Below are 22116 nucleotides of genomic sequence, written 5' to 3' on the forward strand. Positions count from 1 at the left end.
AAGGATGTCCAAATTGAAACTTGGACGTCCCTTTCGAAAATGCCCCTCTTAGCGTTTAGAACGTTGCATCTAGGTGCCTAACTTGTGATGCTTGACTATAGACTTGCTACTTAGGTGTTGCCATCATGCAATAACTAGAACTCCACCAGGGTAGTTGCAAACTCTACCTCCACAGTATCCCATGTTCTTTCCAGCCCTACCTGATGAGCAGAAATTGGCTCTTCCTCATGCAGGACTGCCACTGAGTTGTAATGTTACTCCTAAAAACTGGGTTTGCTTGCTTAAGGGAAGGTTGTATCAACACTCATGCTTGGGTTGCTGCAAACACCCTCACAGTATGATTGGACCATGTTGCCCTGTTGCTGTTTGCTGAGGTGCTCAGCGGGATTTCAGATTCAGTGGAGCGAGGCAGGGTCTTACATGCCACCCATGCATTGGCAGCTGCTGTAATCATGAGTCATTTCCCAACACATAAAACTTAACTAAATTCCTAGCTGTAGAATGTCATGCAACAGGAGACAGTAATGGCAAGAAAAGGGAGGTGTTACATATTCATCAGCTGTTTAATATTCATGAGAGTTGTAAAACAGATAACGTCTTATGTATTACTTCCAAACTGTCTTCCATATTTTATGCAAAAAATGCATTTCTGCTAGTTAAATGTAGCACACAAATTGTCATTTCTATAATAAACTTTGCATTCATAGAGAAAATAGGCATTTTTAATATCTAATGGGAAAGAAAAACATAGCCCTCACCACTCTGCATCCCACCGCATCCCCATTCATCTTCTTCCTCAGCTCTCCCACTCTTCATTAGTTTTTGGTGCTGCATTTATAAACAACCTTCAGAAACCCAGCAATCGGATTGCTTGGAAAGAGCACTGCCAACAAGTAACCCCATTATAATCATTTTTATATATTCATGCTCAGTTTTTGTACAGTTCAAGGCACATGGGAGATGGGAATAAATGTCTCCATTTGTCATTAGACCTGCAAAGATCATCATCAACTTCCAAGGGGAAGAGAAGGTCACAATAAATTTTATATTAATTTAGCAGGAAATATTGGAGCTGTAATATTCACAAAGCAGCAGAAGCACCTCTTTTCCCTTTAATGCAGATACCAATACTCATCTGGGTCATGGATTATCTTCACATGGTTCTACTGAAGATACCGGCTGCTGCCATTCTACCAGCAAAGAGAATGTGGAAGGAAACCAGAACTGGTGCCATATACTCATTCCCACTAGGGGGTACTCAAAAATGGTTTCATGCCACCATTTCCTGTGGCAAGCAGCTTTCCTGTTTATTCTACTGTTCATATGGCAGCTGTGGAGCAGCAGCCTAGTGGTTACAGCAATAGGTGGGGACTCAGGGTTCAAATCTTGCTCCTCCCATTGGCACTCTTTGTGACTGTAAGTCAAGGAGGTTTGATAACAGGAGACGGCAGGAGCCTATCTGGCTCATTATATGGGCTGAAGCCAGTAGGCAGAACTTGTCACCCTATCAATTTAATTGTTTTGGGTGTTCCAAGATGGTGGTGGCTGCATTAGTGAGTCTTAAAACCTCCTTGGGTGAAGTGGGTGACTGGCTTCAGTCTTGCGACACTTGTGACATGCCGCCTCCTGTTATCAAACCTCCTTGCTGTGAGTAAGTTACTTCATCTTCCATTGCCTCATTGCACAACTTAGATTATAAGTCCCTTGGGCAGAGACCTATTAACTGTACCTGAATATGTCAGGTTGAGCTGGGGATTTAGAAAAAGGTAATCAAATCTAAAGTTCCAATCCACAGTGTCCCACAGGTACCCAGCTTCAATGGGTTTGGTCAGTCCAGCCTCCCAATGTCATTGAATCAACATTCAAACCAGGTAGAAAGTTTTCTTAAGCTTCAGCCATGATATTTAAAAATATATATATATATTGATTACGGCTCGCCAGATAGATGGCATGGGGACAATATTCAGCATTTTTAAACATGCTGACTTAATTAGATCCAGATATTCAGTGCTGGCTCTTCTCCAGGTACAGGCCCTGGTATGCTGTTCCTTCTAAACTGAGCGTGAGTCCTCCACCTAATCATCCTGCCAGTGGGTGGTGCTGTTTCACAATCACATTTTCAATAGTGAGGGACAGACAGGCAAGCTCTGCAGGATTCCAGGAAACCTGCCTGACCCTAGCCATTGAAAATACAATATTGAAACACCACCTTTCACTGTCAGCAATGCAGTTGGAGGTCTCCCACTCAGCTTAGCGGGAACAGTGCCTGGGTATCGCCAAGATTCAGAGGCAGTACCTGGATAACCACACCATTAACTTAGGGCAGTGTTTCTGCTGTCCTAAGTTAACCAGATATCTTTGGGTAGGTGTCACTGAATATCTGCTCCAGCCCAGTCAGGAGCCTCTCCTGCCTTCTTAAACTACACTGAATAACTGCCCCTATATATACAGCTATGCAGTTTAATTTAGGACAGTTATATAGAAAGCAGCTGAATATTGTCACTACATATAACAGCTACATATCACCACTATATATAAACATACAGCTAGATGAAATGTCCTCGCTCCACCCTGGAATTATCTGCATAGAACTGGAAGGCATTTTTATGACACTATCCCTACAGTGCTGCTGAAAATTCACAGGTACAATAGGAAGATCCCTGTCCCAGAGAGGGTTTACAATCCAAGGCAATAGAGAAATGAGATTTTAAACTCTAGCTGTTAGCCTGCTGGTCAAAATCCCTAAGCTAGAGCTTCCAAAATGTGGGTTGGGACCCCAAATGGAGTCATGGCTTGGGTGGGCTCTCCTTAGGTACATCATTATTCTGCACCTCCAGGGGTCACATAGTTTTATTTGGCTGCTATTATGGGATTATAGCCACAAAGCTTTGACAAGCACTGCTTCAGGCCATGCCTCCATTGTTTACACAATGAAAAAGCACTTTTCTCCTAGAACAAGCAGGTTGTGTCAGCCACATATAGCTGACATCATCCTGTGTGGCTGACTTATCCTGCTGTCCATGGAGAACTTCCACTACAGGTAAGTAACATTGCTTTCTTCTGCTCAGATTTGGATAAATGCCCTTAACTGGAGGAGTGGTCTATTGGTTAGAGCACCCATCTTGACATCCAGAGGTTAAATCCCACTGCTACTCCTTGTGATCTTGGGCAAGTCACTTAACCCTCCATTGCCTCACATAAAAACTTAGATTGTGAGTCCTGCAGGGACAGAGAAATACTCAATGTACCTGAAAGTAACTCACCTTGAGCTACTACTGCAAAGATATGAGCAAAATCCAAATAATAAACTAGAGCCTGTTACCTATTTATAGCTGAGGAAAGTAGAGGAGTGTGGTAGCCGTGTTAGTCCACTCTTAAGGTTATCAATAGAAACCAAACAAATAAAACATGGAAAAGAAAATAAGATGATACCTTTTTTATTGGACATAACTTAATACATTTCTTGATTAGCTTTCGAAGGTCGCCCTTCTTTCTCAGATCGGAAATAAGCAAATGTGCTAGCTGACAGTGTATATAAGTGAAAACATTCAAGCATTACTATGACAGTCTGACAGGGTGGGAGGATGGGGGTGGGTAGGAGGTATGCATGGGGACATCAAAGCATATCATTGATATTCTAACAGGATGGGTGTGGATAGGTGAGGGGAGGGTGATCAACAGAGACATACAGCTTTATGGTTTATAATGGGCTAGGAACCCCAGATCCTTGTTAAGTCCTTTCTGTTAGATGCAGCTACCTCCACAACTCCAGCTTCCATCCTTCACATACAAAAAGATCCATCATTTACAGCCAAGCCACAAGATACCACAATATCTGCTCTGACCCAGGGGACAGAGACAGACACCTTAAAAGGCTGACTGCATCCTTCAAACAGAAAGGCTACAACCCCAAAATAATCTCCAAGAATATTGCCTCCTCCCTCAAAACACCCAGGGAGAATCTGCTACAGTACAAGGAGAAAAAAAGAAAAAAATCCACAGACAGAATCCCCCTTGTAGTGACATACAATCCAGAGCTGGAAAAAATGAGGAAAATCATAAGAGATCTACAACCTATATTCCAGGAGGATGAATTACTGAAAGAAATATTCCCATCCCCACCAGTACTGGCCTTCCTACAGCCCAACTTAAAACACAAGCTAATCAGAAGTAAACTTCCATCACAGACTGAAAAGGAACAGAAGGGCATACTTCCCTGTAATTTATCCAGTTGCAAACTATGCCAAAATATTTCACAGGACCCCAAAGTCATCCACAAAGGAAAGATATTCAACCTAAAGGGATCTTTCACTTGCTCATCTTCCAATGTGGTATATATCATTCAGTGTAAAAAATGTAATGAAGGATGCTATATTGGAGAAACAGGCCAGATGCTTAAGACAAGATTCAATTTACATAGACATCAGATGAACAATACTGGTGCCAGTAGGGTTCCCACGCCTGTTGGTCAACATTTTACAGGACCAGGACACTGTACCAGTGACTTCACAGTGAGAATCCTGAAAGGTAACTTTAAAACCATACAAGAACGTAAGACCTTTGAAGTCAGAATGATTGAATATTTTAACACCCAACAGAAAGGACTTAACAAGGATCTGGGGTTCCTAGCCCATTATAAACCATAAAGCTGTATGTCTCTGTTGATCCCCCCCCCACCCCTCACCTATCAACACCCATCCTGTTAGAATATCTATGATATGCTTTGATGTCCTCATGCATACCTCCGACCCACCCCCATCCTCCCACCCTGTCAGACTGTCATAGTAATGCTTGAATGTTTTCACTTATATACACTGTCAGCTAGCACATTTGCTTATTTCCGATCTGAGGAAGAAGGGCGACCTTCGAAAGCTAATCAAGAAATGTATTAAGTTATGTCCAATAAAAAAGGTATCATCTTATTTTCTTTTCCATGTTTTATTTTGTTTGATTTCTATTGATAGCTGAGGAAAGGAAGGAAGAAGGAGAGAGAGTAATGCATTGTTTATACAAGAACACACCTGGTCCTGTGGTCCAGCACTCATTAGCTCCTCAACCTGGCATTTTCTCTCCTCTGTTCTGTATCATCTTCCTTAGAATGGGAGATTCAAATGACCTCTCTGAGGAACGTATGCTCCTTGATCTTACTCATATTGCATGTGAAAGATCTGGAAAACTGATTTCTTGCATTTTGCCATAGAGAATCCTACAGAGCAGAGAAAGTTTTAACAGTTCACATCTGACAGCTGCATCACCTGGATAGTTTTATTTAGGTTTGTATTAGAGCATATCAAATGATTTATAGTTACAGCAAAGACAGTGAAGGACATTTCAGACACTCTTGTATGCAGAAGACAGAACAACACCTGAGGACTTCATCCGCTTATTTGCCAAGCTTCCACCAGCAGGGATCCAGGCTGGAGTGTTAGCCCTCAGAGCAACACCTGTTACTTGAGAGATAACCAGCATGAAATGTCAGCAGCAGAAGCACCGATCATCTTGCTGCCTGAAAGCCTGTCTCCCCCTAAATGGCTATGGGACACCCCCCTCCTCTTCTCACCTCCCTGTTCACCTGTCACGCGCCAACTCCCTCTGTACAAAACTCTCTGCACGTCATCCTCCGTCCTTCCTACTTTTTGTGTCTATGACCTCCCCTGTGTACCGGACAAACAGTGCACGTTTCGCCGGGACACAGGAATCTAATGAAAAGATTTATCAGTTCGTCAGGAACAATTCATTTACATGGCAAGGAAATCTAGTGCTCTCCTCTCCTCCTCCCTTCTGCAAAGTGGGACCCAGAGGGCTCCTGCATCTCTGTTAATTAAGTGCAAGCAGTTTACCGGAGGGCGATGAAGTACCATACTACATCTTTACTGGTCAGTAATTAGTACTCAGCCTCAAAGGAGACCAACAAGTCAGTTTGTGCTGGATGCTGGTGGCTTTTGGCCTTTTCTTATACCCTGTAGTGGAGCTGGAGTACAGGCAGTGGTGTGCTGGTAAATTTTTAACAGCAGGCTCTTTCCCCAGGTATAGCCAGCCCTGCAATTTGGGGGGGGGGGGGGGGGGGGGAGGGCACAGAGGTGTGTGTGTGTGTGGGGGGGGGGGTGCGCCCCTCCCCAAATTGCAGAGCTGGCTATACCTGGGGAAACAGCCTGGTGGGGGGGGGGGGGGGGGCAATGCATTACTCTCTCCAGGAGAAAAAATAAGATTTTATATGCTCCCAGGTTCCAATCTAATTCATGTTTAATGTGGGATAAAATGCCATAAAAAAGTAAATAAATAGACAGAATGTTGAGCACCTGATCTTGATAACATGATGTCTTTTAGAAGCCCTGCACCAATGTAACAGGGTTAGGGTGTCCCTATAACCATCCCCTCCAAATGACACACTGATTATGATTTATAACAAATTGCTACTCGGTATTCCCTTCCTCTGTGTACATCCGTATGCACAAGCAGGCATGTTTGAAAATACAACTTTTTTTTTTTTACAGTATCCACCCCACCTATTCCAGACCTCCTCCCTGTTCCCCCGGTCCCCTGAGCCACAGGGTCCCAGCACATACCTGAAGGCAGCCACCATGCTGGTCTAGTGGATTTTTCGGGGCAGGAAAGATCCAGGATTCCTAAAGATCGTTACAAAGGACTATACTACTATTCCCAGATATCCCCAATTTAGGAACTGGCTGATTTTAGGAGATTGCAGGACCTGTGGCTACCAGTTGGTTCTAGGTTTCCAGGATGGATTGATGTTTTTTTTTTTTGTTAGGGATGAAACTCTGCACTGCCATTGTATTGTAGTCTTGCATGTTTACATTGAATCATAGATCATCTAAATTATTGTTATTGTGTATGGATGGCTTAAAAGAACTTTGTGATTCACCTTGAACTGTGAGATAAAGCAGAATAGAACTTGTCTGTTAAATTAAATCCAGCGCTGGCTTTAACCCATTGCCTGCATTGACTTCTAGTTCTGGTCTCTATTGATTTTTTTGTGGGCAGTGGAGTAAAATGTGGACTTGAGCAGCCTCTCCTGAAAAGCTGAAGTCAATTTGCAGAGCTGCTTCCTGTTCCAGGAGGGAGATTGTAAACCAGTCCTGGATTTCTGGTGCTTTATGGAATCTGCAACATTGATCTCAAAGGTGAGACTACAAATCCCATCCTGCCTTTGGGATATCAGTTCAAAGCCAGGACTGACCAAAAGGTCTCCCTCCTGGAACTGGGTAACTTGGCAGCTCTCAGTTTGCTACCTTGCAAGCAGCCCCCATAGAGTCACCAATTACATCTATTGTATGCAGAAACATATGTTCTGGGAATACAATTGGGAAATTAGAACTAGAACTATAATGTCTAGTTCTCACTTCCCAATACAACACAAACAACTACCCCACTATAACCACACCCCACTGCACACTTCCTATCTCAGAAAACCTGAAAATTCTTGGAGTCACCATTGATCGAAATCTCACACTCGATACCCACGTGAAGAATACAACGAAAAAAATGTTCCAATCGATGTGGAAACTCAAAAGAATAAAACCTTTTTTCCCAAGAAACATCTTTCGCACCCTAGTACAGTCATTAGTAATAAGCCACTTGGACTACTGTAACACTCTGTACACAGGCTGTAAAGAACAGACCATTAAAAAACTCCAAACAGCCCAGAACACCGCAGCCAGACTCATCTTTGGAAAACCTAAATATGAAAGTGCGTAGCCCCTAAGAGAGAAACTTCACTGGCTCCCGCTCAAGGAACGAATTGAGTTCAAGATCTGCACAACCGTACACAAAATCATTCACGCAGATGCCCTACTCTATATGCTAAACCTAGTGGACCTACCGCCCAGAAACGCCAAAAGATCGGCCCGCAAATTCCTCAATCTGAATTTCCCCAGCTGTAAAGGAGTGAAATACAAACAGGCTTATGCTACGACCTTTGCGTGCAAAAGCACACAGTTTTGGAATGCGTTACCCAAGACCCTGAAAACCATGAACAATCTAACCAGCTTCCGCAAAGCTTTGAAAACACACCTCTTCAACAAAGCTTATAAAAGTCACCCTGAATGATACAAATCATCCCTTAAACCACCCAAGCACACCAAAAACACCTCTCACACAACCTATCCAACACCCGTCCATCTAAATCCTCTTTTACCTCAGCTTATGATCAACTGTATTTAAATCGTGTATTGACTTTATCATAGCCTTACTCTGTAAGCCACATTGAGCCTGCAAAAAGGTGGGAAAATGTGGGGTACAAATGCAATAAATAAATAAATAAACCAAGGCCAATGGGAAAACCTGGAGCCAGCTGCACCCTAGGCCCTCACCTGTAGCTAAATTGTAAGGGGCCCTATCAAGACCATCTACTACCATTCCTGAGGTGCATACACCATTGCTGTTTGCGCTGCTGCAACCAAGGAGATTTAAATAACGGGACAGTGTCATGTGACAAGGCTGAAGCAAACTATTGGTCCACATCAAGCCACACATAGGCAGTCCTTATTCCTAATAAGCTTTTGCTCTTGGGTGACTCAATATGGCGGCAAGCTCTGCTTGCTGGCTTCAGGCCATCTCCAAGTGGAATGGTTGAATGTGTAGAGGGGCGGGGCTTAAGGAATCTGACCCCTGATGATGGTAATGGAAGCGAAACACGGACCATGTTGGGTTCGGTAGCATGGATTCCAGTTGTGATGTCTAGTACTACTGACTTGAAATATTGAAGAATTCAGCCTGGCACCCGTATGTGACACCCGGTGGGGGTCCAGTTTCCGATCCTGGCAAGAGTTTACCTCATTTGATGGACGAATTTGCCAATTGATAAGAACATTCACTTGGGCACAGAAAGTACTTTGGGAAGATAATTTCATGCCTTTGGCATGAGATAAATACATTTCTGATTAGGATTGGGTGGGACGTCAGGTGTATAGTATTAATCAATTAGGTGTTTGTGGATAATTTTGAATCAGGCAGATATGTTGCATTAGTCATGTCAAAGAGTTGAGGTTTTATAATTATTGGGTGGTAGAGATAAGTCCTTTGGAAATATCCCAATTGTTTTCTTAATTAATGTGTTTGAATATTTAATCAAGTTTTTCAAGGGTGCATATTCATTGGGGAAATCCTGAAAACCTGACTAAATTTAGGCCCTCAAGGACTGAGGTTGGAAAACCTGATGTAAGTGCTATAGTGCATAAGTGCAAGAGACATACACATGGGTGGACCATGGGTGCACAACTTATAGAATACTATTAGTTACATGCATCGCATAGTGCAAATAGGCATGTCAACTTATGCCAGCCATTGACCTGATGTAACTGGTCATGCCTAAAGTTTGGCTTTACACTAGTACTCTATAATGGCTTAAGGGCACTCAGATGGCATTATAGAATTGGTGCTCATTGCACACCATTGTGGCACTGAATTTGAGGTGCCAATTTATAGATGTGCCCTCTATATGCCAGATAAGATATGTGATGGATCAACCTCTGAGAAACGAGCAAGCGTCGGATACATCATTACCTGGGTTTGTCTATAACAGGAGTGGGCAACCACAGTCCTTGAGGGCCAGAACTCAGTCCGTTTTCAAGATTTCCACAATGAATATACATGAGATCTATTTACATGGGCAGTACATGCTAATCAATCTCATGCATATTCATTTGTGGAAATCTTGAAAACCCAACTGGGTTGTGGCCCTTGATGACCGTGGTGCCCTCCCCTGGTCTATAAGATGCTGAAATTTAGAGGCACCTGCTATTCAGGCTTCTCCTCTCTCATCACACCATTGTGAATCAAAGGGGTGCAACTGGCCATTGGTGAGTTCTGCTTGAATGCACAGGTGCCCTGCATGTTTATTTATTTAAATTTTTGCTCACACCTTTTTCAGTAGTAGCTCAAGGTGAGTTACATTCAGGTACTCTGGATATTTCTCTGTCCCAGGAGGGCCCACAATCTAAGTTTGTACCTGAGGCAATGGAGGGTTAAGTGACTTGCCCAAGATCACAAGGAGCAGCTATGGGATTTGACCTGGCCACCTCTGATTGCAAGACCGGTGCTCTAACCACTAGGCCACTCCTCCACTCCATGTTGTAAGAAAGCAGTCATTGGAGCCAGCCATATAGACATCCCTTGAATTTTCTTTTGGGGGGGAGGTCTTGAGCCAAAATTTTGACCTGCCCCCACTCTCCACCTCATCCTCACCCTGCTGTCTGTGCCTTCCCTGTGACCCCCAAATACCTGAGCTGACAAGGGTCCCCAAGCCCTGCCAGCAGAAGAGATCCTCCACCGGCAGCCTGGTGGAGGCACTTTCCATGGGCTGCTGCCATGGCCTCTTCCATCCCCACTGCTCATGATATTTTCAAACATGCTGCAATTTCTTTTTTTTTTTTTTGGGGGGGGGGGGGGGTGAACCCAAAGTCAGGGTCCCAGGCCCCCTGTGGCTGTGCCATTGGTTCTTGCTGATACAGTGTCATCCCTTTCTCACTCTTCATATCATTAACATGTACGTTTCCTACAAAGTGCAGTACCCTATGATATCAGGTGAATGTGGTTCTGAATAATTCACCTACGACCATCCAAGCATTCTACAGGATCTCAAACCGGTTTACCTCTCCGAGTTGAATCTAACAGTAGAAATGGTTTTTACGAATTGATGTACACTGCGCAGCATTAGGCTCATTGATGGTGCTGGAGAGACATACGTGGTATTTAGTCTGTTTAGCTATAGGGCACTTGGGGTAGGGCTCCTATCAGGATATCTCTTTCCCCTTCCTTTCATCCATCCTTAGGCTTTGCTCCAACAGGTGCCGCCATCCTGACTCTAATATGTTGTATTTGCGAGTTCCCAAAAGGATTGCCTGCTAGTGTCAGCTTGTTAAAGCTGCTCTCCCAAGTAGCTCATATAGGCTTCCCATAGCTTAATTAGGCCATATTTCAGGATAACTGCATCTGTATATTTTTACACTAATTAAGCACCTTTAAAGAATGCCCACGCTGTAGCTCAGTGAATCATAATTAAACTTTCTTCTGACTTGTGTAATACCTCAGAAGTCAACGTACTTTCCACAGCAGCCACAAATTAAGCGGGGAAGAACATTTTGCAATTTGTAAAGAATTGTGAACTAATTACTCAAAATGAATACGAGTCATCAAAATCGTCATCCTTCTTTTTAGTGCCTTAATTCATATTTACATTCTACATACATTCTTGTCCTTTTATTAAAGGCACAGGAAGATATGATTGGCACAGCCTGGAGCTAGGGTGAAGGGCCAGAGATGGCTCTTCCTGATGTAAGGGCATGGGATATCACTTTCTGCTGTGGTGGTGATTAGGGCTGGTGTTAGGGGGGTACAAACAGGACAGTTGTCCTGGGACCCCTGGGTGCCCAAGCCTGCCTAAAGTTCTGCCCTGGGCATCAGCTGAATGCAAGCCCTGAAGGTAAGGAGCTATTGCTTCTCTCAAATGTCCCTGGAGCAGGAAATGATTCTCTGTTTTAATATTATGATTCTCATACTTGATGATATTATGAATCACCACCTGGCTGTTTAAAGACATTAGTCACATGTTACATTATAGGATGAGACTGTACGTTTCCCTTGTGTTTTTGTTCTATTTCATATAAATATTTTCTTTGCAGGAACTCATGAGTCAGTGAGTGAAAAGAATGTAGCCAGGCCTTCCCACCTTGGCATCTGAAGAAGACCTTCTGCTCTTCTTTCTTCTCGCCCCTAGAACCTCAGCAAAACCTTTCTGCCTCGTCCTCACCCATAAAATATTAGGACCTGCTCCCTATCCTCCACACCATGGCAGGGTGCTTTCCCTGCCTCCTTCCATGTATCCCTCCTCACCCCCTTCACATCACAGCAGGATCCTTCCCTTCACCTCTCCCTCCACAAACACAGCACAGATGCTCTACCTACCTCCCGCCCTCTGTACCCTAGAAGGACCTTCTCCATGCCCTTTCCCACCATACTACTACATCAGGAACCTTCCCCTGCTCCCCTTTCCCCTCTGCACTAGAGCAGGACTCTCTCTACTTCTGCCCCTCCCCCACAGCAGCAGGACCTTATCCTCCCCTTCTGTCCCCTCCTTTGTATCACAGTGGGACCTTCTCCATGGGGTTCTCCACTGTTGCCAGATTCATGCATGACCAAGCCACTAATGGCCTCAAGCCTCAAATACTGAGTGCAGACCAAACACCCTGAGGCCCTCCCAAAGACCCTCTCTGCCCCTATAACCCTGCACTCTGCACTTGTTCTTTTCTATCTGCTTCCATTTTTTTGCACTACCTCTGTGCCTGCCTCCATCTTTCCATCACTTTCATTGTAAATCTCCCCCCCCCCTTCTCTCTCTCCCTCTCCATCTCTATCTCTTCGGTTCTCCCTCCCTCTTGGTCTGGCCCTATGTGTCTATTTCCTATATCAATGACTCTCTATCTCATAAGATCACATCCACTCCTCTTTCTCTTTCAGTGCTTCCCCCTCCCCAGCCTTTTTTTTCTGTCTGTATGGCTCTCTCCCTCCTGCCCTTTCCTCCCTGCCATCCTCTCTCAGCCTCCCTCCCTCCCTCTGTTCCCAGCACCTTGTCAGTGTTCCACTTTGATTGCAGATCACTTTCACTTGTAATAAATTCTACCAGTAATAGATTAACTAAAGGAGGATTTATTCTTGCTGAAACGTTATCACCCAAGGCGGTTTTAATAAAATGATAATCAAATAAGCATGAACTATAATAAATTAATGTCTTTTATTGGGAGTTTGGCTCAGACATCTTCTAAAGCATGGTTGATAGTATAATCAGCAAACAAAAGCCTATAACCCTGCTTGTTAGCCTGGTGAATCCCACCTCAAAATGTGGGGCAGACTCTCACCGTGTGTGAAAGCTGATAAGACTGCCTGTGATTCTGACGTCTGGCTGTGATGCTTCCATCCAACATTAAGCAATTTTCATTGCACAGATAAGGTGGTCAGACCACCCAAGCTTAGTAATTCTGCTATTGCTTGACAAAAGGAGCAGAGTCTGTCTTCTGAACAGTAAGGGCATGAATTGTTTTATGATGGAAACAGGGTGGAGGAGAAAACTTGAGTCCCTCCACTACTGGTGCTGAAGGCTGTGTTTCAACATAGAAGTCACTGGAAGACTGTAGTTTATGAAGAGGGAATTGGAGACTCTGTAGAACAAAACAGATTAGCAATTTTGAAAACAGTTTAGCTAATTAAAAGATTTGCTTAACTGTGACGTGCAGGTTAAAGTACAATATGAAACATAGGGGGGGGGGGGGCAGTTTTGACAATCCATCTAAGTCCAATTTGGGATTGTCTGCTGATAATACCTTTTAAAAAGTCCATCTGACAGCTATTTTTGAACTGGAAAAACGTCCGGCTTTCCTGTTTGACAGTGGGCTATGAGAGAGACATTTTAGCCTGAAAACATCTAAAAAGAAGAGCTATTTTCAAAAGCAAAACGTCCAACTTTTGGATGCCAAGAAAGCAGGCACAAAAATGTCATTCTGGCATCATTTAGAGAGAAAGAAAGGCCCGAGAGCTTGTCTCGATGGGCCCAGTTAAACGAGGGCTGGGCCATTTCGAGAAGGCTCTGAGCAGGAAGGAGGGAGTGCATGGGTGAGGGGGGGCGGGGGGGGGGGGGTCAGTGTTCTCTGCCGGAGGGCACGAGGGCTGGCGTGATTGGTTGGCTTAAAAGAAGCCAGCCAGCCCTTGAGCCCGATTTTGGCATTTGATTGGTGGAGAGGTTGCCGGGGGGGGGGGGGGCGATTGGGGGGGATAAGGCTGGGATTCCCCCGAGGCTCAGGGCGTTTCCTGATCCTCGGAGGCGGCTTCACCCTCCCTCCCACCCTCACATTGAATTTGAGGGGGCGAGGCTTCCTTTGTTGTGTTGTGGAATTTGTTTTTTCAGGTGAATGGCGTTGCAGTTATCACAGCGGCAAAAACCCGAGCTACAGGACCAGTGGCTCATGGGGATGAGCCAGGTCATTAAAGGCGGGTCGGGCGACCCGGGATAAATGTGTAGAGGTCCACAAGGGACATGGCTCTTGCTGTTAGGGTGGAGCCGGGAAGAGGAAGAGTTGCGGTGCCAACAGGAAACAGAAGTTGCTGCTTTGCTACCATGGCGAGCGGCGGAGGTGGGCAGCTGTTGATGTTATGCTTTGACAACTGTAGCTCGGGGTGGGGTTATCCTTTACTGATGTTAATTGAAAGTTTAAATGTTAATAAATCAAGCTGCGGCCTATGGTTATCCCACAATTGTGTGCAGAAGAGTTATTGAACGATGAGGTATGGGGGGGGGGGGGGGTGGAAGCAAAGGTAATGGGGGGGGGGGGGGTATGTCGGGTCGAACGGGTCCCGGCTCCAAAGATTAATCGCCACACAGACATCTCTGAAGAGCAGAGGGTCAGTCTAGTGGTCAGTGCGGTGGACTTTAAACAATGACACCCAGGTACAACGTCTCACCATAACTCCTTTATGATGTATTGTGAGCCCTCTAAGTGCAGGAAAAAACCTATTGTACCTAACTGTACACCACAACAATTACCTTCCAGCCTGCAGGTGTCTCCTATATTTAGGTACTGTAGGTATTTGGTTGGTTCTGGAGGGCTCACAATTTCCACCACAAATGAAATAGAGTGGGATATGGACCTGAGTCCCCTTGTGCACAATCCACTGCACTGATCATTAGGCAAATCTAGGGACCTACTTGCTGCTCATATTACCTGCAGCCCTTGACAGCCTGGTATCCTCTGTCACTTTCATTTCTTAGGGCTGTGATTCCCAGACCTGGTCCTGGAGGCACCCCAGCCAGTCAGTTTTTCAGGCTATCCACAAAGAATATTCATGAGAGAGATTTGCATGCTGTGAAGGCAGTGCAGGCAGGTTGAACTCACCATTTACCCATAAATTAGTAAAATGAGATGACAGTTCTCAGGAGAATAAGTTGTTCTTCTAGAGCATATCCAAACACAGGGAGAGGGAAATAAAGAGTTAACAACACTAAGAAGGGAAAAACACCAGGTTTGAGCAGCCTAGCTTCAATGTGAAGTACGGTAATGGATCCTTAGAAAAGAGAAGCCTATTGGAGGAAAGCAGAGCAATATCCCCAGTTTACTTATTGATTTTTCTTTATGACAGAAAGAAAAATGAGGAGGACAAGAATGAACCAAAAAAGGAACCTGTTGCTCTTGAGAACTGCATATTATTGCATTAAAACCTCATTACCTACTGCCAGGAATAGGAAGGAATTCGAGCCTTAGGTGAAACTCACCATCTAACACTATGGAATCAGCCTGAAGCTGCTGGAATGGGTCTCAGGGCCTTTCTGTCCTGGCTCTGGCTCTGGTCAGCTGCTTTTAAGAGTTTCCATCTACTCAGCTCCACCTTGCATCCAGTATGTTTTAATCTATCCAGGACTTAGCATCTCTTTGTCACATTGGTTTTAGACTTCAGCTTTATAATGGTGACATCCAACTGATTTGTTGTTTAAAATTATATAGGCAGAGTAATTTGTCCTGTCCCTTGTATCTCTGGATGGAAATCTTTCTCCATACATTGACCCCCAAACTCTAAAAATGGTGCCTAAAGCTGAGCGAGCAAATGCGCCATCAGTTATGTGCGTAACATAATTAGCTAATTTCATTTAATTGGAGATAAGGACCAATAATTGGTCTTAACAAGCACTAATTAGCAGTTGCACATGTAACTGCCCCTACTCTGTAAACCGAGCACCTAACTTCTCTTGTATGCAACTCCAAAGGGGCGTGGCCATGGGAGGGGCATGGGCGGGTCAGGGGCATTCCCAGGATTTAGGCTTGAAGTTATAGAATACAGTCATTTATGCGCCCAACTGCCATTAGTTAGGTGCTAGCATTTACATCAGTTTTTGGCAGGCATAAGGGCTCGTGCTCAAAGTTCAGCTTGAGATGTGCGCTACGCCAGTATTCTGTAAAGGTATTTCACGCAAAGTGCCCTTTGCAGAATATTGACATAGTAACATAGTTACTTCCCTTCACCCACGATCTCTTCATCTCCCATTCCCTTCAACTGCTCACCCTAACTGAAACCTGGCTCACCCCTGACGACTCTGCCTCAATCGCAGCCCTATGCCACGGTGGTTATCTTTTCTCCCATTTGCCCCGCCCAACTGGCCGCGGTGGCGGCGTCGGGCTACTACTTTCGGCCTCCTGCAGTTTTCAACCTCTCCACCTACCTCAGTCTCACTGCTTCTCATCCTACTTCCGTGACCAGGTCCAGAAGATCAACCTCGAATTCACCACCAAACCTTCTCCTCCTCTTCATCCTATAACCCACTCTCTCAACCAACCTACCCAGGCCTCCTTCTCCTCTTTTCCTGCTATCACCGAAGAGGAAACCGCCCATCTCCTCTCCATCTCGAAATCCACCACCTGTTCCTCAGACCCCATCCCCACCAACTTACTTATCACCATCACTCCTACTATCGCCCCCACCATCTGTCATATCCTCAACCTCTCTCTCTCCACTGCAACTGTCCCGGACACCTTCAAGCATGCTGTGGTCACACCACTCCTCAAAAAACCATCACTTGACCCTACCTGTCCCTCCAACTACCGCCCCATTTCCCTCCTACCCTTCCTCTCCAAGATACTTGAACGCGACATTCACAGCCGCTGCATTGATTTTCTCTCCACTCATGCCATCCTCGATCCGCTCCAATCTGGCTTTCGCCCCCTACACTCGACAGAAACGGCACTATCTAAGGTCTGCAATGACCTGTTCCTCGCCAAATCCAAAGGTCACTACTCCATCCTCATCCTCCTCGACCTATCCGCCGCTTTCGACACTGTCAATCACAACCTACTTCTTGACACACTGTCCTCCTTTGGGTTCCAGGGCTCTGTCATCTCCTGGTTCTCCTCCTATCTCTCCCATCGTACCTTCAGAGTACACTCTCATGGTTCGTCCTCCTCCCCTATCCCGCTCTCTGTTGGAGTTCCTCAAGGCTCTGTCCTTGGGCCCCTTCTTTTCTCAATCTACACCTCTTCCTTAGGCTCCCTGATCTCTTCTCATGGTTTTCACTATCATTTTTATGCTGATGACACCCAGCTTTATCTCTCCACACCAGAAATCACTGCGGAAACCCAGGCCAAGGTATCGGCCTGCTTATCCGACATTGCTGCCTGGATATCCAACCGCCACCTGAAACTGAACATGGCCAAGACTGAACTTATTGTTTTCCCACCCAAACCCACTTCTCTTCTCCCTCCACTCTCTATCTCAGTTGATAACACCCTCATCGTCCCCGTCTCATCTGCCCGCAACCTCGGTGTCATCTTCGACTCCTCCCTCTCCTTCTCTGCGCATATCCAGCAGATAGCCAAGACCTGTCGCTTCTTCCTCTATAACATTAGCAAAATTCGCCCCTTCCTCTCCGAGCACACCACCCGAACTTTCATCCACTCTCTCATTACCTCTCGCCTTGACTACTGCAACCTACTCCTCACCGGCCTCCCACTTAGCCACCTATCCCCCCTTCAGTCCATTCAGAACTCTGCCGCATGTCTTATCTTCCGCCTTAACCGATATACTCGTATCACCCCTCTCCTCAAGTCACTTCACTGGCTTCCGATCAGATACCGCATACAGTTCAAGCTTCTCCTACTCACCTACAAATGCACTCGATCTGCAGCCCCTCCTTACCTCTCTACCCTCATCTCCCCTTACGTCCCTACCCGTAACCTCCGCGCTCAAGACAAATCCCTCCTTTCAGTACCCTTCTCCACCACCGCCAACTCTAGGCTTCACCCTTTCTGCCTCGCCTCACCCCATGCTTGGAACAAACTCCCTGAGCCCATACGCCGGTTCCCCTCCCTGCCCATCTTCAAATCATTGCTCAAAGCCCACCTCTTCATTGTCGCCTTCGGCACCTAATCACTTCATCTCTTCTCAGGAAATCTCATCTACCCCAACTTGGCATTTCGTCTTTTAGATTGTAAGCTCTTCTGAGCAGGAACCGTCCTTATTTGTTAATTTGTACAGCGCTGCGTAACCCTAGTAGCGCTCTAGAAATGTTAAGTAGTAGTAGTAGTAACATAGTAAATGACGGCAGATAAAGACCTGTATGGTCCATCCAGTCTGCTCAACAAGATAAACTCATTTTATGTGGTATGTGATACTTTATATGTATACCCGAGTTTGATTTGTCCTTGCCTTTCTCAGGGCACAGACCATAGAAGTCTGCCCAGTACTGTTCTTGTACTAAGTTCTGAAGCTAACATTGAAGCCCCTTAAAATTTACACTCCAGCTCATTCATATCTATTCAGTCAGGATCAGGGCGTAGACCGTAGAAGTCTGCCCAGCTCCCGTTTTGTTTCCAATTACCCGCGTCGCCACCTAATCTCCGCTAAGATTCCTTCTAAACAGGATTCCTTTGTGTTTCTCCCACGCATGTTTGAATTCCATTTCCATTTTCATCTCCACCACCTCCCGCAGGAGGGCATTCCACGTATCCACCACCCTCTCCGTGAAAAAATACTTCCTGACATTACTCCTGAGTCTGCCCCCCTTCAACCTCAATTCATGTCCTACCGCCTTCCTGTCTCTGGAAAAGGTTTGTTTGCAGATTAATACCTTTCAAATATTTGAACGTCTGCATCATGTCACCCCTGTTTCTCCTTTCCTCCAAGGTATACATGTTCAGGTTGGTAAGTCTCTCCTCGTACGGTTTGCAACGCAAATCCCATACCATTTTCCTAGCTTTTCTTTGCACCGCTTCCAGTCTTTTTCCATCTTTAGCAAGATACGGCCTCCAAAACTGAACACAGTACTCCAAGTGGGGCCTCACCAATGACTTGTAGAGGGGCATCAACATAGTGCGGATCTTTCCGGTGCCTTAACTGTGAGTGCCATTTACTGACTCCACCCCTGAGTGCTTCATGTGGATTCCATTTAAATCCAGGTTAGCACAAAACTGAAAACTGAATCTTAAGTCGTTCAGCCACCCAGTCCTCTTAATAAACACCACCCTTGTGTTATCTGTGTAGACTCTTGATCTCTTTAGGCTTCTAGTGAAGATTAAGCTTTTGTTTAAGGCCTTTAATTTGATGCCTTCTAAAAACCTGCCCTGCGTATCTGGCTGATAAGCTGATGTGATACAATCTAGCTAGATCTTTGAGATCCAGTCAGGGTTAGCAGTTGGTTATTCTTTCTAGGTAATTCATTCAGATAGAATGATGGAAATCTAGGACATTTTTAGGGGTTGTGGAACACCTTACCTATGGATTTAAGTAGAGGAGTGTGGTAGCCATGTTAGTCCACTCTTAAGGTTATCAATAGAAATCAAACAAAATAAAACATGGAAAAGAAAATAAGATGATACCTTTTTTATTGGACATAACTTAATACATTTCTTGACTAGCTTTCGAAGGTTGCCCTTCTTCGTCAGATCGGAAATAAGCAAATGTGCTAGCTGACAGTGTATATAAGTGAAAACATTCAAGCATTACTATGACAGTCTGACAGGGTGGGAGGATGGGGACATCAAAGCATATCATTGATATTCTAACAGGATGGGTGTGGATAGGTGAGGGGTGGGGGGGATCAACAGAGACATACAGCTTTATGGTTTATAATGGGCTCGGAACCCCAGATCCTTGTTAAGTCCTTTCTGTTGGGTGTTAAAATATTCAATCATTCTGACTTCAAAGGTCTTACGTTCTTGTATGGTTTTAAGAAAGGCAACAGCCTGAAAGAAATTCAAAATGTTTAGTTTATAATTGTTGGGCAGTGAATTAGTATAGAGTCATTCTGGAAGGCCAATTAGGAATGGATCAGTTTTTTTTTAATTATGTTTTTTAGTATTGTCGTGCATTTCGTTAGTCTATTGTATACTGCTTTGAGTAACTGGTTGGAATGGGAGAGTGCTATAAATGTTTCTATTAAAAAAAAAAAGCACAATGCATAAAGGTCCTTAATATATGCCAGGGTGAGAGGGTGTCAGGGATGCTGAACTTTTGTCAATTGATGTTGAAGTTTGTCTCAGATGAGTTGTTGATGGACTTCAGCATACAGCAGCTGGACATCACTAAGGATTGGTCATAGCATAAACAGACGTGTTCTCCATGGGCTGCTCACAGGACATCCTAAATTCCATTATAATGTATGAACTGAGGAGACCAGTCTTTGTAGGCCCAGGCCCTGGGGTTGTGCAGTGCACCGAATAACACAACACACACAGTACGCATTCATCACTAGGTGGGAACACATAAGACAGACGTGGTAATGGGGAATAATCAGCATATGGGGGTCATATACTGTAGGATGACAGGCTTATGTATAGACAAGAGAAGGCATCTCAAACACCAGGGTTATTTATTTATTTATTTATTGCATTTGTATCCCACATTTTCCCACCTTTTTGCGGGCTCAAAGTGGCTTACAATACATTATGAATAATGGAAATTACATTTTGTTCCAATTCGGTTATGGATTACATTGTGAAGAGTTATACAAAACAAATCAAATCAAATCAGAGTATCGTTAAGGAATATATCAATGGAAAAGAATATAGAAACATTAAAAGGAAAACAACAAAAAACTAGAGATTCTGAGGACAATATATAGCATATAAACAACGGATAGCCTATGGTATACATCATCTTTGGTTAAAGGTATGAGTGTGGTGTGATTTCAGGATTGAGAATTCTTAGGTGGATGTGTTGATGTATAACGGAGCAGTGAGTGTGGATTTCATATGTTTTGGTTCTTTCCGTAGATTTTATCAAAAAGATGTGTTTTCAGTAATTTGTGGAAGTTGGTTTGTTCGTGAATCGTTTTCAGGTTGCGCGGAAGTGTGTTCCAGTACTGCGTGCTCATGTAGGAAAAGGTTGACGCGTGTAGCGTCTTGTATTTCAGGCCCTTGCAGTTAGGGAAGTGTAGGTTGAAGAAGGTTCGTGATGATCTTTTGGCGTTTCTGGGTGGTAAGTCAATTAACTCAGTCATGTAGGCTGGGGCTTCGCCGTGGATAATTTTGTGGACTAATGTGCATACTTTAAAGGTAATGCGTTCCTTAAGTGGGAGCCAGTGTAGCTTCTCTCGTAAGGGTTTTGCACTTTCATATTTTGGTTTTCCAAAGATGAGTCTGGCTGCTGTATTCTGGGCTGTCTGAAGTTTCCTCAGGATTTGCTCTTTGCAGCCTGCGTACAGCGAGTTGCAGTAATCCAGATGACCGAGTACGAGGGATTGCACTAGGCTGCGAAAAACGGATCTTGGGAAGAATGATCTTAATCTTTTCAGTTTCCACATGCCGTAGAACATCTTTTTGGTTGTGTTGTTTGCGTGGGTTTCGAGTGTTAGGTGGCAATCGATAGTAACGCCAAGGATTTTTAACGTTTCTGAGATTGGGAGGTTTAGTTTTGGTGTATTTATAGCGGTAAATTCCTTCGTGTTGTATTGGGAAGTGAGTATCAGGCATTGAGTCTTTTCTGCATTCAGTTTCAGACGAAATGCGTCTGCCCAGGTGTTTGTGATGTATAGGCTTTGGTTAATTTCGTTGAAGATTTCCTTGATGTCTTGTTTGAAAGGGATGTATATTGTTACATCATTGGCGTATATATGTGGGTTGAGGTTATGGTTTGATAGGATTTTTGCCAAGGGGATCATCATTAGGTTGAAGATGGTTGGTGAGAGAGGTGATCCTTGCGGTACTCCACATTCAGGTGTCCATGCGGCAGACGTGGTTGAATTTGATGTGACTTGGTATGAACGCTTGGTTAGGAACCCTTTGAACCAGTTTAGGACATTTCCTCCAATGCCAAAGTATTCAAGTATGTGTAATAGGACTTTGTGGTCAACCATGTCGAAGGCACTCGACATGTCAAATTGTAGGAGGAGTATATTGTTACCAGTTGCAATCATTTGTTTAAATTTAGTCATGAGGGTAATTAATACTGTTTCTGTGCTGTGGTTTGATCGGAAACCTGATTGGGCATCATGCAATATTGAGTGTTTGTTTAGATAGTTGGTAAGTTGTTTAGTTACCATTCCTTCCGTTATTTTGGTTGTTAGTGGTATGGATGCTACTGGTCTGTAGTTGGTTATTTCTCTTGCGCTTTTCTTTGTGTCTTTGG

Source organism: Microcaecilia unicolor, chromosome 12 (assembly GCF_901765095.1).
Source record: "Microcaecilia unicolor chromosome 12, aMicUni1.1, whole genome shotgun sequence".
NCBI classification, from domain to species: domain Eukaryota; kingdom Metazoa; phylum Chordata; class Amphibia; order Gymnophiona; family Siphonopidae; genus Microcaecilia; species Microcaecilia unicolor.